This window comes from Mobula hypostoma, chromosome 2 (genome assembly GCF_963921235.1).
Source record: "Mobula hypostoma chromosome 2, sMobHyp1.1, whole genome shotgun sequence".
Classification (NCBI taxonomy): Eukaryota; Metazoa; Chordata; class Chondrichthyes; order Myliobatiformes; family Myliobatidae; genus Mobula; species Mobula hypostoma.
Window position 1 is genome coordinate 109,272,593 of NC_086098.1, and position 19,593 is coordinate 109,292,185.

General features: G+C 39.8%; 1 protein-coding gene across 1 annotated transcript in view; it reads right to left on the bottom strand.

Moving 5' to 3' along the window:
* Positions 1-19,593, bottom strand: part of rngtt (RNA guanylyltransferase and 5'-phosphatase) — a 384,105-nt gene that overhangs the window by 173,968 nt on the left and 190,544 nt on the right. The gene's annotated exons all lie outside the window — the stretch shown is intronic.

Genomic DNA, 19,593 nt, shown 5'->3' on the forward strand with positions numbered 1-19,593 from the left:
GCATTGTATCTCAAAAAAACGCTCAAAGATTAGATTGATAGTTTTATACTTTAAAAAAATAACTTGCTTTTGTTTATGGGTTCACAACTACTTCCAGCATCTGCATTATTTACTCCAAAGTCAGATTTAACCCTTACATACTGTTCGGGTCAAATTTTGCTCATTTTGGTATTTGACAGCAGTAAAAACACCCTAAATGCCATTTTTAAATCAAAATTTTTTCATTTTTGCGCATTTTGGGTCACTTTAGGAAAAGTCATCAAATTTCGGCTTAAAAAATGGTTTTAGGGTGTTTTTACTGCTGTCAAATGTCAAAACAGGTCAGGTTTGACCCAAACAGTATATAAGGGTTAAGATAATCTAGAGTAAAGATTTTAAAACCAAACATCGCAAGACCAAGTTCAGCATGATACTGGGCCATCATGAGAGTAATACGCCAATTCTCTGGAATGTAAACTGGCTCATGTTTTGATTTATCAATAAAATCTTCAGCAATTTACAAAAAGGCATTTTTAAAAATTGCTCCTGGAATACGTGTATCATCGACCAGACTAGCATTTATAGCCCATCACTGAGTTTAAAAAGACATTTGAAAGTGCAGTAAATAATGGACAACATTTATGAGTCCAGGGTAATCAGTCCAGGCAAGGGGTGCTGATTGAAACAAAACCATAAAATGATTAAAATATTCAGCAGATCAGCCAGCACCTGTAGAGAGAAAAACAAAGTTAACTTTTCAGCTGCATGATCTTTCATCAGAATAGATGCAAGGACAGCAAACTGAAACATAAACTTTGCTTCTCTCTTCACAAATGCTGCCTGATTCTGCTCAGCCACTGCTACACTTCCCGTCTTTATTTTGGATTTCCAGTTTTTTGCATTTAGGGAAAATGGCTGAATTCCTTTCTTGAAAAAAAAAAGTGAATGGGGTTTACAACAAGCCAATATTTCACAGTAACTGTCACTGATGTGCATTTTTGATTTCCAAGTGTTTTGAGTTAACTGAATTTAAATGCTCCCTCTACCATGGTGGAATTCTCACACTTGCCTTCGGAAGTATAGCCCAGGTACCTAGTATCCTAGTTATGCTATCAGGCCATCATCAGCATGAGACACTACACAAAAAAAAATGACCAATGTTAATCTATAATCTGGTTTAAAATGAAAAATCAAGCTTAAGAAGCAAGTAGAAAAGCCAAAGAGATTGTCCATGTTTCATTTTGAACATAATTTAAAACATTCCCCATTAGTTCGTAAGTATTTGTTCCTTGATACGACTGGCAAGAAAACCTTCTTTGCTTTAAGATGGTTCTATGGATTTTAATGGAAAGGAATACTGGGAGAAAACATGACCACCAAGAAGGCCCCAACCTTCTACAGTATATGATTATACCAAATCATGCTAAATATGCCCAACACTTCTTCAGAAACTGGACATTCAGTCATTCCCACATAAATCCCAAACTGGCAGAGATTAGCTTTGAATCTGACTATAAAATGAAGCTGTCAAATCTGTCATACCGATTCACTGCCAGACTTTGCAAGGAATGCAAATGAACAGCTCAGAGCTGTGGTCATTTTCTAGTGTTACACTGGTGAATCAGCCTCTGATTCTAAACCAGATCACGTCAAATGGGGCCTCTCAGTCTGGAGTACAGATAAGGTAACTTTTTTTTAAAGTTATTGCATTTTGGTTTAATCTTTCTAAAATAATTTAAAAATTTTATCATTTTTAAAAACTTCAGATAGCTTTTAAAATGTTATTGAACAAGGACATTTTAAAATTATTAAAAAGTCCCATAAGTTTTGGCAGGAGACTTTAAAGTCTTAGAAAGTTTTCTGGAGGACAGAGTCGCTTCAGCGCTCCAGCACCCAAGGCCCAAACAACATTAAAGCTTACACCACCCGACTCCTAGATCTCAAAACTAAGAGATTCATTCTCAACAAGTTCAACTGGGTTGGGGCTGTTTGGCTCAATTCCAATCCTAAAACCTGCCAATCCATATGTTCAAATTAAGATAATCTCCAAAATTTATCAAAAATTCCATAGTTGTTTTGCAGAATTTGGGGCAACCATTTTATTTGGGACAACTCTTAAGGAATAAAAAGTAAATTGTTAACAACGGCTGAGATTCCCTTTGATTATCTGGGACACTATGCCATGGGGAGGAGACCGTTGCTGAACAGTTTCTAACTAGCGCAGTCACGTACACTTGAATGGTCATTAAGACACTACAACATGCTTAGAATTACCAGTTTTTAAAATAGTGTCAGCCACATGTTCAAAAAGCAGAGACTTTCGTCACTGAAAGTTGGTGAGAAATAAGCAGTAAGACAATTCAGAACCATTTTGCCCACTGTGACTTCAAGCATTCAAGCTTCGAGATGCCAAAAACAACCATTAGACACTACAGAGTGAACAGTTTTTAAATAGAATTGGTTGCGCATGCATAATCCTAAATAACTATTGTCCGCTGGCATTAACATCAACGATTATGAAATGCTTCGAGCAGGTGGTCATGGAGCACATTAAAGCCTTTCTCCCTGATGGCTACATTGGACCATTTCCAGTTTGCTTACTGCTCAAATCAATCCACTGATGATACAATACCCTCTGCCCTCCACCCTGTCCTGTCCCACCTGGAAAATGGTGTCTCATATACCAGACTGCTGCTTATAGACTTCAGTTTGACATTCAGCACCATCGTACCCCAGAAACTGGTGAGGAAACTGACCTTGCTGGGTCTCAACATCTCCCTCTGCAATTGGATACTGGACTTCTTAACAGTACGGCCACAGTCAGGACTGTGAGAACAGCTGAGAGGATCATAGGGGTCTCCCTACCATCCACCAAGGACATTTATCAGGAGCGCTGCATACGCAGGGCCCTTTGTGTTATTAAGGACCCCACCCACCCACCCATCCAACATCCTCTTTGACTTTCTACCATCAGGCAGGAGACTGCAGTGCATAAAAACAAGAACAGTTAGTATGAGAAACAATTTCTTCCCCAGGCCATTAGGTTTCCCTCCCGCATTGTATTCGAAGTGTCACTGCTTAATCTGTTCCATACCTTACAATATTTAATATTAATGCACTTCAGTTTGTTATTTATCTGTGATTCATCTGTAGATTTTATCCTTGTATTGTGTGTGTTATATGTAGTACTGTGCTTTACACCCTGGTTCAAAAAGTCATCTCGTTTCTATATATGTTATATGGTTATATACATTCTATGCATGTATATAGCTAAATGACAATAAACTTGTCGTGTTACAGTATGTTATCCATCGACGAATGCCAATTTAAAAAGCAGTGAGTTTTGATAACTTCGTTTTTTTATTTTGACTTCACGTAGGAAGTCCACTACCTGCACGAGGAGTCTGCTGATTTTGTTCATTTACAGTCAATCAAAACACAGCATTCCATTGATAATTATTAGAACTAATACACAGTTTTATAATTTTATTGGTAGTGTTCTAATTTGTTCTACATTTCATTTAAATGCATGATCTGTTACTCAGTTAAACAGTAATTTGTTTTTGTTATGCCTTTTAACTATTTCCATGAAACTTTGGCTAATTGAGGCAGCTGCTAGGCCAAAAGGCATTAGTCCTGAAGTATCCCAATTAACCAGAATCCACTGTACTTGCATCATGCAAGTATGATCATTTGATATTGATAGCAATCTATTTTGTTGGAACATCTGCCAGCCATGTACAAATGCAGAAATATAACAAAAATATAAAAATATCCACAGCGCGATTCAGAAAATCAAATGCTACAAATCTAAAATAAAAACAGACAAATGGTGGTATCTGTGAAAATAATGATTTTGACAAAGCATCCTTAAGATGAAGCAGAACTGGACACTCATTCAAATTAAGCAATTTAATTAAACAGTGCAGCAAGTATTTATGATCTGGAATGAAAATCCATTTATACAATATTCAAACTAGGGGAACTTCAAACTTAAGAGTCATTGCATTCAATTATCCTTTGTCTAAAAAAATGTGAACTTTAAAATCAAAGTTAATGACAGATTTAATCCTAGGTGTTGAGACAGCAAATTCTCATCCTATGCTTGTCCTTCTGAACGGTTAGGAATTCCCACCCACATCTAATTAAACCTCCAGAGTGGAAGTGAAGGGCAAGTTCTAATAGACCATTATCAATGTGAACTGGAGGAGGAAAGAGAAAAAAATTGAATAATTAATGATGTATTGGGGTAGGGTATAATAAGGAAAATTAAGAATAGCAGTGTGTTTAAGGAGCAGCTGAACTGCAATGTCAGGAGAAAAGGCAGCCCAACAATTATTGAAATAATCTAATTTTGAGCATTAAAAACAAAGAGTACCAATACCTGCAGCATAATAACTGAATTAAAGAACTGAGGAAATTTTTGCCATAAATTTCCAAGCACAAGCACAAGAGAATTCCTTGGACACATAGAATATTAAGACAAACCACTCATCAGATTTCAAGGCAACTAAAATTTAAAGCATAGATCTTCAGTTGCCAATAATATTTTAAAAAAAGCACACAGCAAGAGAGTTAGACCAACTTGCGCCTTGTGGCTGTTCCAAATTCATTGATATGATGGCTGATATACTTCTGTAGACACATATTTTGTATAAATCAAAGATATTACATCTCAATTACCACTGTCAAATTTAAAAGCTGGAAGTATTAATACAGCTGGCAGTAATGCTGTCTGCAAAAGAATGTTTGGAAAGATGATAAATTTTGTTCTGGATCCATCAATCAGATGAACATTTAATTGTTAAATCACTCTTGCATTAATTACACACTCTAGAAGTTCCCAACAACAGGTTGTTGACCATAATTCCCTCTCTTAACTTAAGTACATAGCTGAAAAATCACAATTTTCCATTCTAAACAAAAAGTACTAATTCAAGACCTTTCAAGATATGAACAGATCTTCTGTCCAAGTGTCAGCTATTTTGCCTGGCTTATCCACGTTTTCCTGAAGTCAGGTGCTGGCAGAGGCTTGAGGAATCTAACAGGGCAGTCTGTACTTTTGAAAACTTCCCAGCTACCAGGCAGGGGAATTTGCCTGTTGGGTTTGTGACAGGTTAAAACTTAAGCCACATACAAATCTATTAATGGGAAGAAACAGCTACCAGGACTTGGATGGTTTTATTTGACTAAATTCAGCTTATTTAATTGTCATTAAATGTGTTTAATGTTTTAATTTCTTTTAACAATTAATTTTTTCTTCATTTTAAAATAATTCCCATAAGATTCTGGAATGTAGTGGAAGCCCAATAAATCGAGAAAAATTAAATTTAACTGAGAGCTCTGGCAGTCAGTAAGCACAGGAGCAGGGTGGCGTTCTGTCAAAGCCTTACCGTGGGCTCATCTGACCACTTGCGCACGGGCAACAGCAGCAAGACGATTTGCAAGTCTCCTCTGGAAGAAACGGTGTAGACCAAGAGCAGGCAATCAGCTGAAAGAGCTTTTCTATTAGTTAGATGACACAATAGATGGCAGATGCTGGAATTTGGAGCAAAAATATAAACTGCTCAAAGAACTAAGCAATGTAAGCAGCATCTCAGGAGCCATAGCAATGACTGACCACTTATTTCTTTCAGCAGTTTCTTTCTTTTTATTCACTATTAAGTATGCTATTGTGCCCAAGTGGTTTACTATCATGGTGATCACTGCATTTTGATAATCACCTCAAAAACAAATAGCCACTTCTAACTGTGACCCACCCTTCATTTCCTTGATTTTGTTCGTAAAGCACAAGCAATGACCCAATGTCAAACTAGTACAGCTGCTTTTCAGATCTTTTATTTTCTAAATGTGACTTTGCCAGCTAGACTCATTTAGTAACCCCTTATCCTCTACCTCCAATTCTGCCTCTCAGCCTTCTGAAAGTCCTGTCAGGTTTCCATTATTCTGTCAGAAGAGTTAAACCCATTCTGACAGCATGGTAAAAACCTCCCTTCAAGAACACTGATTCTCATAAGCACAAGAGATTCTGCAGATGCTTCAAATCCAGAACAACACATACAAAATGTGCAGGAACTCTGCAGGTCAAGCAGCATTTATGGCAGGGAACAAACTGTCAACATTTTGGATCGAGACCCTTCATTAGGACTGTAAAAGAGGAGAGAAGAGGCAAGAATAAGACAATGGCGAGAGGGAAAGGAGCACGCAACTGGCAGGTGGTAGGTAAACCAGGTGAGGCAGAAGGTAGGTGGTTGAGTGGGGGGATAAAGTGAGAAGCAGGAGGTGATAGGTGGAAAAGGTAAAGGGCTGAAGGAAGAATCTGATAAGAGAGTGAACCATGAGAGGAAGGGAAGAAGGAGGGCCATCAGAGGGAGATGATGGGCAAGTGAGAAGAGAGCGGCAAGGGAGGAGTCAGAATGGGGAATGGAGAAAGAGAGAAATGGGCGTGGAGAGAAATTACTGGAAGTAAGGGAAATCGATGTTCATGCCGTCACGTTGAAAGCCACCCAGATAGAATATGAAGTACTACTCCTTCATCCTGAGAGGGGCCTTATTGCAGCAGTACAGGAGGCCATGGACTGGCATGTCGGAATGAGAATGAGAAGCAGAATTAAAATGGGTGGCCACCGAGAATTCCCATCTGTTGTGGTGGAAGGAGAGAAGGTACTCAATGAAGTGCCCCTCCCCCTCCCAATCTGCATTGCTCTCACCGATGTAGAGGAGGGCACACCAGGAGAACTAGATACACTGATACTCAACCTACTATGATGCAACATTTGCAGATTGTCCATGTCCCACCTCCAAACAAACTGGTCCCCGTGCCCAAGTAATCAAAAGCCCTCCCTCTAGCACAAGGGTTCCCAACTTTTTCTGTGCTATGGAACCTTCCCATTAACCAAGGAGTCCATGGACCCCAGATTGGAAACCCCTGCTCTAGCACTATCTCTTCAACATTCATTTATACAGTCCTCCTTCTTCTATATTTATTTGCACATGACACCAGTGGCAACTGAGGTCTTGCTTCCTTAAAGATTCAGAACCTGGACTCCACTGCCATCAATGCAGGTTCCAATAACTCTGGACACTTTCAAAGTGCCTATTGCGCAACCTCCAACTCCAACTCCAACCTGGATCTTGACTGACAGCACCTCCAGGACGGGACTTTACGTGCTGCCACTGGAACCCCAGTCTCCCCTTCCTCCACCACCATACTGCAAGCTCTTGGGTCCTCGGAGACTCCTTCTTCCCACCCCACCTTCCCTGAAAACCCCAATACTCCCCTCTCCTGAAACACTACCAACACTCTTCACCACCCCACCCCCTGATCCCAGCTCTCATCCAAGCTGGGTCTTCAAAATTCCCCTCTCTGAGGCAGAACATTCTGTCCTTGGTAAGGGCCTCACTCCACCCCCTCCCAACACATCCACACCTCAGTGACTTCCACACCCGCCATGATTCTGAGCTCTACTTCTGCCATCTCCATTTCTGTGCCTACTTCTTTGGCAAGGACTCTCCAGCCCGCACTGATGACCTCTTCTCCCGTCTTCAACCTTCTTCCTCTTCCTGGACACTCTGCTCTGGTCTTCTGCCTGCTTTGGATCTTTTCATTGCTAACTGCTGAGATGTCAACCATCTCGACTTTACCACTCCTCTCACCAATTCTAACCTCACTCCTTCCGAATGCACTGTTCCCCACTCTCTCCGCATTAATCTTAACCTCACCATCAAAACCGCAGGTAAAGGGGACGCTGTAGAAGTCTGGCAGACTGACCCCTACCTTGCTGAGGCCAGGCAACAACTCTCAGGGACCTCCTCTTACTTACTCATCGAACAGGAAACCACGAAGCAGCACCAAGCCATTGTCTCCCACACCATCACCAACCTTATTAACTCTGGGGATCTCCCATCCACTGCCACAAACCTCACAATTCTCTTACCCCACACCTCCCCTTTCAACCTCCCACTCAAGATCCACAAACCTGCCCGTCCAAGTAGACCCACTTTTATTTGTTTTTGCGCCACCAAACTTGGATCTGCCTACCTCAACTGTTTTATCCCCCCCTCCACCCAGTTCAGTCTCTTCCTACCTACATTCGTGACACTTCACATGCTCTGGATCTTTTCAATAATTTCAAGTTCCCTGGCCCCAATCATCTCATTTTCACAATGGATGTCCAGTCCCTATACACCTCCATCCCTCATCAAGAAGACCTTAAAGCTCTCCATTCTTTCTAGATAACAGATCCAACCTGTTCCCCTTCACTGCCACTCTCCTCCATTTGGCAGAACTGGTCCTCACTTTCAATAATTTCTCCTTTAACTCTTCCCACTTCCTACAAACCAAAGGTGTAGTCTTGGGCACCAGCATGGGTCCTAGCTATGCCTGCCTTTCAGTCAATTATGTGCAACAGTTTATGTTCCAAGCCTACACTGGTATCACTCCCAACTTTTCCTAAACTACATCGACAACTGCATTGGGGCTGCTTTCTGCACCCATGCTGAGCTCATCAACTTCATCAATTTTGCCTCCAACTTCCACCCTGACCTCAAATTTACCTGATCCATTCTTGACATCTCCCTCCCCTCTCTGTCTGTATCTCTAGAGAGAGTTTATCTACTGATATCTCTTATAAACCCACTGATTCTCACAGCTACCTGTCACGACGAGGCCACAATCAGGTTGAAGGAGCAACGCCTTAAATTCCGTCTGGATAGCCTCCAACCTGATGGCATGAACATCAATTTCTTGAACTTTCAGTAACTGCACACCTCCACACACCCCCCCTACACCTTCACAATCCCCCATTCCCACTTCTCCCTCTCACCTCATCTCCTTACCTGCTCATCACCTCCCCTGGTGCTCCTCATCCTTCCCTTTCTTCCATGGTCTTCTACGCTCTCCTATCAGATTTCTCCTTCTCCAGGCCTTTATCTCTTTCACCTCCTAACTTCCCAGCACTTTACTTCACCACTCCTCCTCCCTCCTCCCAGTTTCACCCATCACCTACCACGTTGTACTCCTTCATCCCCCCCCCCACCTTCTTGATCTACCTTCTCATCTTTTCTCCCAGCCCTAATGAAGGGTCTTGGCCTGAAACGACACTCTTTTCCATAGATGCTGCCTGGCCTGCTGAGTTCCTCCAGTATTTTGTGAGTGTTGCTTGGATTTCTAGCATTTGCAGACTATTTCGTCTTCTTGCTTCTTTAATATCTTTCTTTGCACCTCACACTTTACTGACTAGAATCTATATATTTCCTTTTGCCTTTATTAGTGACACCAATACAAAACGTGCGACTGTTCACACAGTTCCTTAGAACATTATGCACCCACCACATGGAATCCTCAACTCCAGCACAAAAAACGTAATACATCGATCGTACTGGAATAATGTCTATGAACATAAAAACACCTCCCCATTAATCTTTGTATCCACCATCACCGCAGCTCTCTTCTCCGCTCTACCCTCATCAGTATTCAAAGCTGAATACTGATTAGACAGCGCAAGCACTCAGTGAACAACTTCACTACCTAATTTCTTCTCCTTATCTGTTTAGCAGTAAAGCCCTCAGGAATATAAATCTGCAATCTATGGCTAAAAGTGAAACATTCTCTGACTGTGCCATCCACCGAGTGTGAAACTCGGTGATTAAACTTTAAAGGGCTAGACAGGATAAATGCTGAGAACATATTTCATCCCATGGGAAACTTCAGAACTAGAAGGCATGGTCTCAGAAACAGGGAGTACATATTTAAGATTGAAATCTGAAAGATTTCTTCAATTAAGAGAAATCCCTGAATCAAGAGCTGTGGAGGAAATGTCCATTATATTTTATAGATAGGTTTCTAATCTGTAATGGAATTTAGGGTTTTGGGGAAATAGCAGGAAAGCAGATTTAAGCAATATTGGATAAGGCATTGTACTACCAAATGGTGGTGTAGTTGTGAGACAGAATGGCCTCCACCTCATCTGTTGTCACCACTTGTGTTCTTCTGTAGTCATAATCTGTGGAGTGATCTTTTCTTGAAACAAGATATCCATGTAATATTCATGGTTGAAAAAATAATTGTGGTGATGCCAACTGCTGCTCTCGGTAAAAAATTCCAGATCTTAAACTCTTCCATCTAACAACTCTGCTGGACCTGTTTAGGGAATTCATAAGAATGAGCGGGGAACTCCTTGAGACCTATCAAATATTGAAAGGCACAGACAGAGTGGATGTGGAGAGGATATTTCCTGTAGTGGGGGAGTTTAGGACCAGAGGCACAGCTTCAGAGTAGAAGGATGTACCCTTAGACAGAGATAAGGAGAAATTTCTTTATTCAGAGGGTGGTGAATCTGTAGATTTTGTTGCCACAGACGTCTGTAGAGGCCAAGTCTTTGGTTATATTTAAAGCAGAGGTTGACAGGTTTGTGCAAGAGTGTGAAAGGTTATAGGGAGAAGGCAGGATAATGGGGTTGAGAGGGATAATAAATCAGCCATGATGGAATGACAGAGCAGACTCAATGGGCCAAACGTCCTAATTCTGCTTCTGTCTCATGCTGACTCTCTGAAATGAAGATACTTGTTGTACATTTGATTCTTAAATATAATGCTAAATATTATAATTATTCAGATAAATATTCAGACCCATTAGCCTAACTAATTCAACTCATTATCCGTTATTAAATCAAACAGAACCTGGCTTCCAACTCTATCCCACACCACATCAGCAATCCCTTGCTGTATCTGAAATGTGTCAGTGCTAAGGACTGTTCTAAAGTAGATGATTACCTTCACAGTGTGAGCTAGCTTGCTTATTCCTCACCAATCTCTTTGAAAGTTAAAATTACTCCATTTGAGCAACTGTGTCCAAGAGAGCAAGTGTCAGCAAGCTATTCAATTGCAAAACACTACCAAAAACCTCTAAACAACATGGAAGGAATGCTATAAATTGATTGTAAATGAGTGTCTAAATAGCCCATGAAGTCCGCATTAGCTCTATGCAACAGAAATGCAGCTAATCCCACTCTCCTGCCCTTACTCATAGCCTTGTACATAATTTATTCTGCATACTTATCCACCTCCCTTTTGAACCCGATTACATGTGTTTCCACTACTTCACCTGGCCCCGCACAGCAGACCCTAAGTGTGCCCCACCACAGTCAAAGCCTGATCCTATTCTTAATCTAAACATACATGATCAGCAGATAACACTGCCTTGTTATCAAGATGTCATTACCCAGTCTACCTGAATTTCTATAACGTAATACAACAAAGCATTAACCACCAAGCTACTTCAGTAAATTTACTGATTCCCAACATTCAGCTATTGTGGCACTAAGCCTCCATATAGATGCACAATATATCACTGGTTTAAATGCATCATGAACTAGTAGTCTCTGCAATTAGCTATGCAAAGAAATTAAAAACCTAACTGCTTAACAGCAGGCGCCATTCAATGTCCTGCTGCAGCAAAATCTGGCCCAATATATTTGAACAACTTAGGCACTCTATCAAAACAAACTTGTGGCATTCTTTCCAACGTATTATGCAGATGGTTTATTCACTTACATTATACAGACCCATATGGTAAATCCTATTGCCTACACCACTTGGAGTACACTTTTTCAATTCCGAGGTACAATCTGCTTGATACAAAAATTCCTCCAACAATCCTCATTTAGAGAAGCAAAATCACCACACTAAATGCTTTTGATCAAGTGATTTGGAATAAAGCCTTTTTTATGAGAAAGAACATCCAAGCTTCTTTACTAATTTGTATTTCTTTTTAAAATAATAATACAAAATTTCAGTGATTACAGGATAATGAGTGAAATCAAGTAATTAGAATAGGGGCGAGTGTAATGCTTGGTAAAGTGAAACAGCAGTAAGCACTGCTGCCTCACAGCGCCTCTAACCTAGGTTTAACCTTCATCTCAATTTCCAGTTCTGTGCATGTTCTCCTTGTGACAGCAGTTCACTTCCTACTGCAAGACACAAAGATACTGATGCAAGGTAACTGGCGACCAGAAATTATCCCAGGTGCAGGTGGATGACAGGAGAATCGGGGAGCATTTGATGGCATGTAAGAAATTACAGGTGACAGAATGGGATTAATGGAATTGTCCTAGATGTCAGCAATGGGCATATGCTCCGTGTTATATGAGCATGAGAAGTTTTAACAGTTCATTCTCTCAATTTAATAATTAAGTTAAACAACTTATAGTTTTCTTGTAGCAGTTCTAAAACAATGAATGACTTTTTAAATATTTCCAAAGTAGGCTGGTTGAGGTCAGATGAGAGGCAAAAGTTTTTTTTTTAAATCTTAAACCCTACTCCATCCCAAAACTCTACCATTCCCAGCACTTCCAGATTTAGCAAAAGTGGATGGGGCACCAACTAATCTATTTAATTTACTATAATGAACTGGGAGCTTTGCATTAGTCTTCTAAACACATTTAATCATGGTTCCACATGCCTTCCAGATCACAGGGAACCCGGCAGCAATGGGATATGGACAGATTATTTTAGCACACAAGTGTCTTCTGAGCACTATGGATGGGCTACAAAGGTCCGGGTTCTTTCCCTTCCCACATATCCCCAGGTCTACATTTTGTCCCCTGATTACCCCAGTATCTCATTCTAGCCCCTCATATTTCTTCTCAACAGTATTAAAACCCTGCCCTACTTCAGTATTTTCCATTTGACAAAGCCAAAAGCCTGTCTTTCCAACTGACTACACAATGAGAAGTAAACAACCTCTGGTGTCAGAATTCTGAAGTATTCAAGCAAACATTCCCTGACTGAAACTCTGCCCTGACATATCAAAACCACCCCTAAGACCTACTTGTCAGCAATGGGAGCAATTCCTGATTTGACAGATCTTTAGTCCAAATGATAAGTCTATCAAATTTAAGATTATGTTCCTTTGATGGAAGCTCAGCTCAAACACTCTGTTATACTGCAGCATTTATATTTCTTCTATCGTCAATCACAAATGAAAGGACTTTATTTATGTCCATTGTAAAAAAGAAAGACTATCTATTGGTTTCCCTTCAAGGAAAAGAACCCTAAAGATATTGAAGAACACTGCACGCAATGTGGAAAACACTGGCTGCACAGTGGTAGAAGTGAATATTCTCATAAGGATCATGCAAACGTGCAGGTAAACGGAATTCATGTGGATGGATGAACGTTGGATGGCATGGACGTGACCAGAGGCCATGACCAAAGTTCTTCCACTTCATGACTCTGTGACTAAACACCACCCTGACTTGTATCACATCTTTTCATTATCACAGGATCCACATGCTGGAATTCCACGTCCGACAGCACTGTGAAATTACCTTTACCAAAAGGACTGTGGGCAATTCCATTGGCTCATCACTTCTCAACTCCAAAATGAGTTGGAAAGTAAATGCTAATGCTAGTATTCCAAAACGTATTACCCAAACAAATCTTATGGCAATTGAGTTCGTAAATTTGAGATTAATAGTTAATTTCTGTTTTGGGATAATAATTTAAACAAAATGGAGCAGTCACCTGTATCATCTACAGAGTTTTTAATACCTTCACCAGAAGAAAGTTATCCAGATTAACCTGCTGAAAACCAAAGACTGGCCCCACATAAAATTCTGAAAAAATGGCATAGAAAATTATTTATTTTGCAGCAATACACAACTCACTCAAAATGATCCTCAAATGAACATTATTTAATAAAAGTTGATACACACATTGTATAACTGTAGGACACGGCAGCACTGGAGAGTCACAGTAGGGTAAACTATATTGCAAATGAAAGGTCAAACAAACTATGAAACAACAGATGTACAATTAAAACCAATGAAGGGCTTAACATTATGGATAGAAAAAAGTGAAGTAAGTGATCTACAACAAAATGATGGCAAACTGCCTATGCTTTCAGTATATTGAGATCTTACTTGAAGCAGCTGTTCATTTTGTGCTTCAGTGGCTAGCATATGTTATTAGATTGAAGGTTAGTTGTAAGCATTCAGTACTGTTTGGAGAATTCAAATTCAGATCAGCAATAGCCACATCACAGAACACAGCTGTTATCAAAAAGAATGCATTGCAAATCCAACATAGCTTCAACAGTGTGCCTAGATAGAACCTAATAACAATACCTTCAAAAATATTCCTTATGAAATGTATTTACCAAAGCAAAAGAATTATGTGCAACTGGAATTCCGAACGCAGGGTTATATCATCATTCTCCAACACAATGCATGATATGAATGAGAATCCATACTTATACATATGGAATTATTTCATGAGCACATCATTCAAAGACTTGGAACAGGTGTCTCCTATCCATTCTTATAATAAATGTCCTTCCAAGACAAAATCCACAAAACTATGAAAAGTCCAAAGCTGTTCACCACTCTGTAGTAAATAAATAAAACTTCCTGATTATTTAAACTTGTACTTCTGACTCCATACATAGTACAAAATAAAGCAGAATCAAAAAGCACAACATTGTGCACTGTTCAACAATAATGACAACTTTTAATCTTAAAGCTATACTACACTTGCAAGTAAAATAATTATCATGAGGTTACCCATCCTACTCTCAAAGAGCTAAACTTTTGCATATCAGCAACTTTAAAAAATTTAAAGAGAATCTAGAAACACTAATTCACTCATGGTTCTTCCTTTGCTTGTTAGTACCAATTTCAATGACGGAATATGTCAATCACAAGAAAAACGATCAAATTTGGATTCCAACTCTCCTGTGAATCACGACACTCACCAAAGCAAACCAAAGAATAGCAGTATACATATGTTACAGAACATATAATATGTAAAAGTTAATGCTGTGGCTCAGAATTGCACTGTCTTTGTAATCATAAGTTGGACAAGTACAGAATAGGAATTGGTTGAGGTCTCATTTTATATGCGTCAGATTGCATACAAGTTTACAAAAGAATAAGGGTATTTGGATCAAAAGGTATTCATGCTTCATGGATATCTTTCACCTTAGTTCATCTCAATAACCTAACCTCCAAAGTATCACTCCCTCTTATGCTTACCTAACATAACAGATGTATCTATGCTCCTTCCTACATCCACTCTTTTCAGAAATGAACTTTCTTTAGGCAAGGTAAAATTGTTATATTCCTTACTTGTGTATCAGCAAACACCTTTAGTTTAGGTTTTCCCTGGTAGTGGAAGCAACCTCTCCGCTATTTAAAATCCACAGAATTGTAAGGATTTCTATCTTAGAGCTTGTCTTTGATGGAGACTCCACATCCAGCAAATCACTGTCTGCAACTAGTTGCACCTCCAATGGGATCCATCCACTACACAAATCTTTCCCCCACCCCCAACACCACCACCCCCACCCTCCACAGGGATGCTGTGACCCCCTTATCCACTTGAAGTACCAACTGATCTCCCTCCTGGTACTTATTCCTGCAAGCGTGACATGTGCTATACCTGCATCTAAACCTCCTCCCTCACCATCATTCAGGGCCCTAAATAGTCCTTCCAGGAAATGCAACCCTTCACCTGCGAGTCTTTTGGGAGTTATCGACTGTACGTAGTGCTCCTAGTGTGGCCTCCTCTGTATCAATGAGACCTGACGTATGTTGGGGTCCATTTTATCAAGCACCTTCATTCTGTCCATCACAAAAGGTGGGCTTTCCCAGTGGCCACCCATTTTAATTCTACTTACCATTTCTATTAGTCTACGGCCTCCTCTACAATCATGTTGAGCCTGCTCTCAGGTTGGATAACAACACCTCATACTCGTCTCAGTAGCCTCCTACCTGATGGCATGAACATAAATTTCTCTAACTTCTGGTAATTTCTCCACCCTCCCTCCCTCTCTTTTTTTCATTCCCCATTCTGGCTCCCTTTTACCCGTTCTCTTCTCCTCACCTGCACATCACCTCTCTCTAGTGCCCCACCTCCTTCACTTTCTCCCATGGTCCACTCACTTCTCCTATCAGATCCCTTCTTCTTCAGCCCTTCGCCTTTTCATCTATCACCTCCCAGATTCTTTCTTCATCCTCCCTCCCCACCCACCTTCCCTTTCATCTGGTTACACCTATCAGCTGCCAATGTGTACTTATTCTGGATTCTTCTCCCTTCCTTACCAGTCCTGATGAACGCCTCTGTCCGAAACATCAACCATTTATTTCTCTGCTTAGATGCTGCCTGAACTGCTGAGTTTCTCCAGCATTTTGTTTGTTGTCCACACAATACTTCATGATTTTTTAAATTTTTTGTTTACACTTTATCAAAAGCAGAAATATTATTTTTCTATTCTAAAAATTACACCAAATCTATGCATGGTAGTCTAAGTGCAATCCAGACATGGTTCTACTCCATTTAATAAAACATTCAACTTTCTTGCCTCTATTCCATTTCTTTAAAAATGTTACTTACCCAAGTTGCTACTTCTAATGATTTCTGAAAGTGGACACCTGGACCTAGTCCATGATACTGTGAGGCTTACTATTTTCTAAAGAGTAGTTGGCTACCATATGCCTTATCCCAGAACATAATATTTCACACTTCTCAACAATGAAATTTATATGCTATTTATATGCCTAGTATGGAAGTTCATATTCTTGTTACTTTGCCACCTCCTTTCCTGGTATCCATTACAGTAAACTTTAATTATCTGGAATTCTCACGCAACTGGCAAAAATTTCTGAGAATGTTAAGCAAATTATTCATTTTTAATTCAAAAACATATGCAGTGGATTCTGTTTAATTGGGCCATCAGTTAATCGGGCAGCTGCTTATTTGGGACAACTCTTAAATCACAAAAACTAATTGTGAAAATAGCTCAGATTCTCTTTGTTTATAAGGAACACTATGCCGCTTAATTGAGCCAGGAGACTATTGCTGAACAGTTTCTAACTAGCATCAGTCACGTGCACTTGTGTGACCAGAAGACCCTACAGTGTGCTGACAGCTAACAGTTTTAAGTAGTGTAAGTCAGGCGTGTTTGTATTTAAAAAGCAGTGATTTTGTCAGAAATATTTGGCAACAAACAAGCAATAAGACAACTCAGAACTGTTCCACTTACTTAGAGATGCCAGAAAAGGCCGGGAGAGAAAATGAAACAATTTCCCTACTTCTTCAAGTTATGAATTACAAAGAATTTGAAGATATCAACAATCATCTTGAAAGTTACAATGAAAATGAAGATTTGGAGGGTACAAACTTTGAAAGCATTGTATCAAAACTCCAACGTGAGAAATATGAAGCTAAGGAAAGTGATGAAGATGACACATCTGAACTAGTGACTACAAAAGATACCAAGAAATTTATTGTTGAATTATGACACTTCTTCATGCAGGGAGGCAATGAAGGCAGTCCATTATCTGCACTAGGTGTCTGCGCTGATTTACAATCAATCAAAAGAACACAGCAACGTATACTGCATGAATTCTCCTGCTGATAACTATTAGGAACTAATACGCAGTTTTATAATACTCTAGTAGTATTGGTAGTGTTCTAATTTCTTCTGTATTTCAGCTAAATACATAATATGTTACTAAGTTAAACAATAGTTTGACTTCTTATATTTAACTATTTCCATGAAATTTGGGCTAAGTAGGACAGCCACTTAATTGGGCCAAAATGTGTCCCAATTAACCAGAATCCATTGGACCTGAATGTAGCCACAGTGTTCTGATGTGATTATGTTGATGTGCAGCATAGTACAGCACAGTAGCCCACTCTCAGTCCTTCGTGTTTGTTACAAGAAGGGGTCAGTTCCAATTGTCTTTCATAAACACTATTACATTTCTCTCCTACAAACTATGTCAGATAAAGAGACAAAAGAGATCGAAGATACTAGAATAAAGAGAAGCAAACAAGATGTTGGAAGAACTTGGCAGGTCAGGGAGGAAAACAGACAATCAAACTTCTGAACCAGTTTGACACAGTAACTATGCCACTGTGCCTTCAATATGTGCCCTTCAAGTCTCGTATGCTATTTGATGCAATCTTAGCTGAACTGCAAAGTCAAGAACATTTTCTTGCACTCTTCCCATTCTAAAAAGGCAGGTCCAGTTAGATTATACATAGACTTCTTTTCCCAAAGTGTGATTAATTTATTCTATAAACTCATCTTTCGATTTGGCATTCTATAACCTTCAGATTAAACAATTTCAGATTATATTTCTGGACGTTAGCTGTTGGGATTGATTCAGATCCAGAAGACTTTGTAAAAGGCACCACATTAAAGATAACTACACAAGATAAAATATCATATGAGGGGTAACATGTAAGTAAGGACGGAAGATAGGATTGTTAACTGCTGAGGCTTGAACTATTAGCAATCCACAATAATTACTTTGGTAAAGGCTTAAAGTACTGCAGTCATATTTGTTGACAAGGTGAAGATAGGCAGTTGTGATGAGGATAAAATAAAACTGCAAGAGGTTATCGGATATAAAACAAGTGTGTTAAAAATTAGCATATCAAACATACAAGCAGAACACTCTTATATAGTGTAGAATGGATATTCTACATCAATTATACAGCCAACTTCAGTTTCTACTTTTTATGTTCCTATGCAAGATAATAAATAGGAACTTATCCAGCCAACACCACAACATCTCACTCACTACTGATATCCTAGAAGGGAGTCCAATTGAATTGTCAGCTGAATACCTAATCTAGCTACCTGCATATCAGTTGCACTGGTAAAATTCTGGTACTTTATGGATATAGTTACAGACCTGAACTTTTAGCTTCTGTCAAAGTGGTCTACAATAAGACAAGAAGCAGCAAGCAGGACAAATAGGTTAAAAATTCTGACTGATCTGTATTTCACGGGCTCTCTTAACCATTTGATCATGGAAGAAAGGGAAGGGGAAGGAGCACCAGAGGGAGGTGATGGCAGGTAAGGAGATAAAATGTGAGCAGGAAACAGGAAAGTTGACTCCTGCCAGAAAGTTCTTTTCAAACAAGTGATATTCTAACTCTGGGAATGTTACATTAATTTTGAAATCTTTAGAACATCCAATACATTTCAATACAATACTTGCCAGTAAGAATAAGCACACTCTCACAAACATGAGAAAATCTGCAGATACTGGAAATCCAAAGCAACACACACAAAATGCTGGAGGAACTCAGCAGGCCAGGAAGCGCCTATGGAAAAAAGTAAACAGTCCATTTTTCGGGTCAAGACACTACTTTAGGACTGGAAAGGAAAGGGAGAAGTCAGATTAAAGTGGTGGGGAAGGGGCAGGAGTGGTGGGGAAGGGGCAGGAGTAGTACAAGGTGGCAGGTGATAGGTGAAACCAGGAGAGGAGGAGGGGGTAAAGTAAAGAGCTGCGAAATTGATTGATGAAAGAGATAAAGGGAAGGGATAATCTGATAGGAGAGGACAGAAGACCATGAAAGGAAGGGAAAGGGAAGAAGCATCAGAGGGAGGTGATGGGCAGGTAGAAAAAAAGGTGAGCAGGAAACTGGAATGGTGAAGAAGAAGAGAGGGTGGCAATTACCAGGAGTTCAAGAAATCGATGCTCATGCAACCTGATTGTGTCCTCATTGTGGCAGTAGAGGAGAACATGAACTGACGTGTTGGAATGGGAATGGGAAGGAGAATTGAAATGGGTGGCCACTGGGAGATCCCGTTTTTTG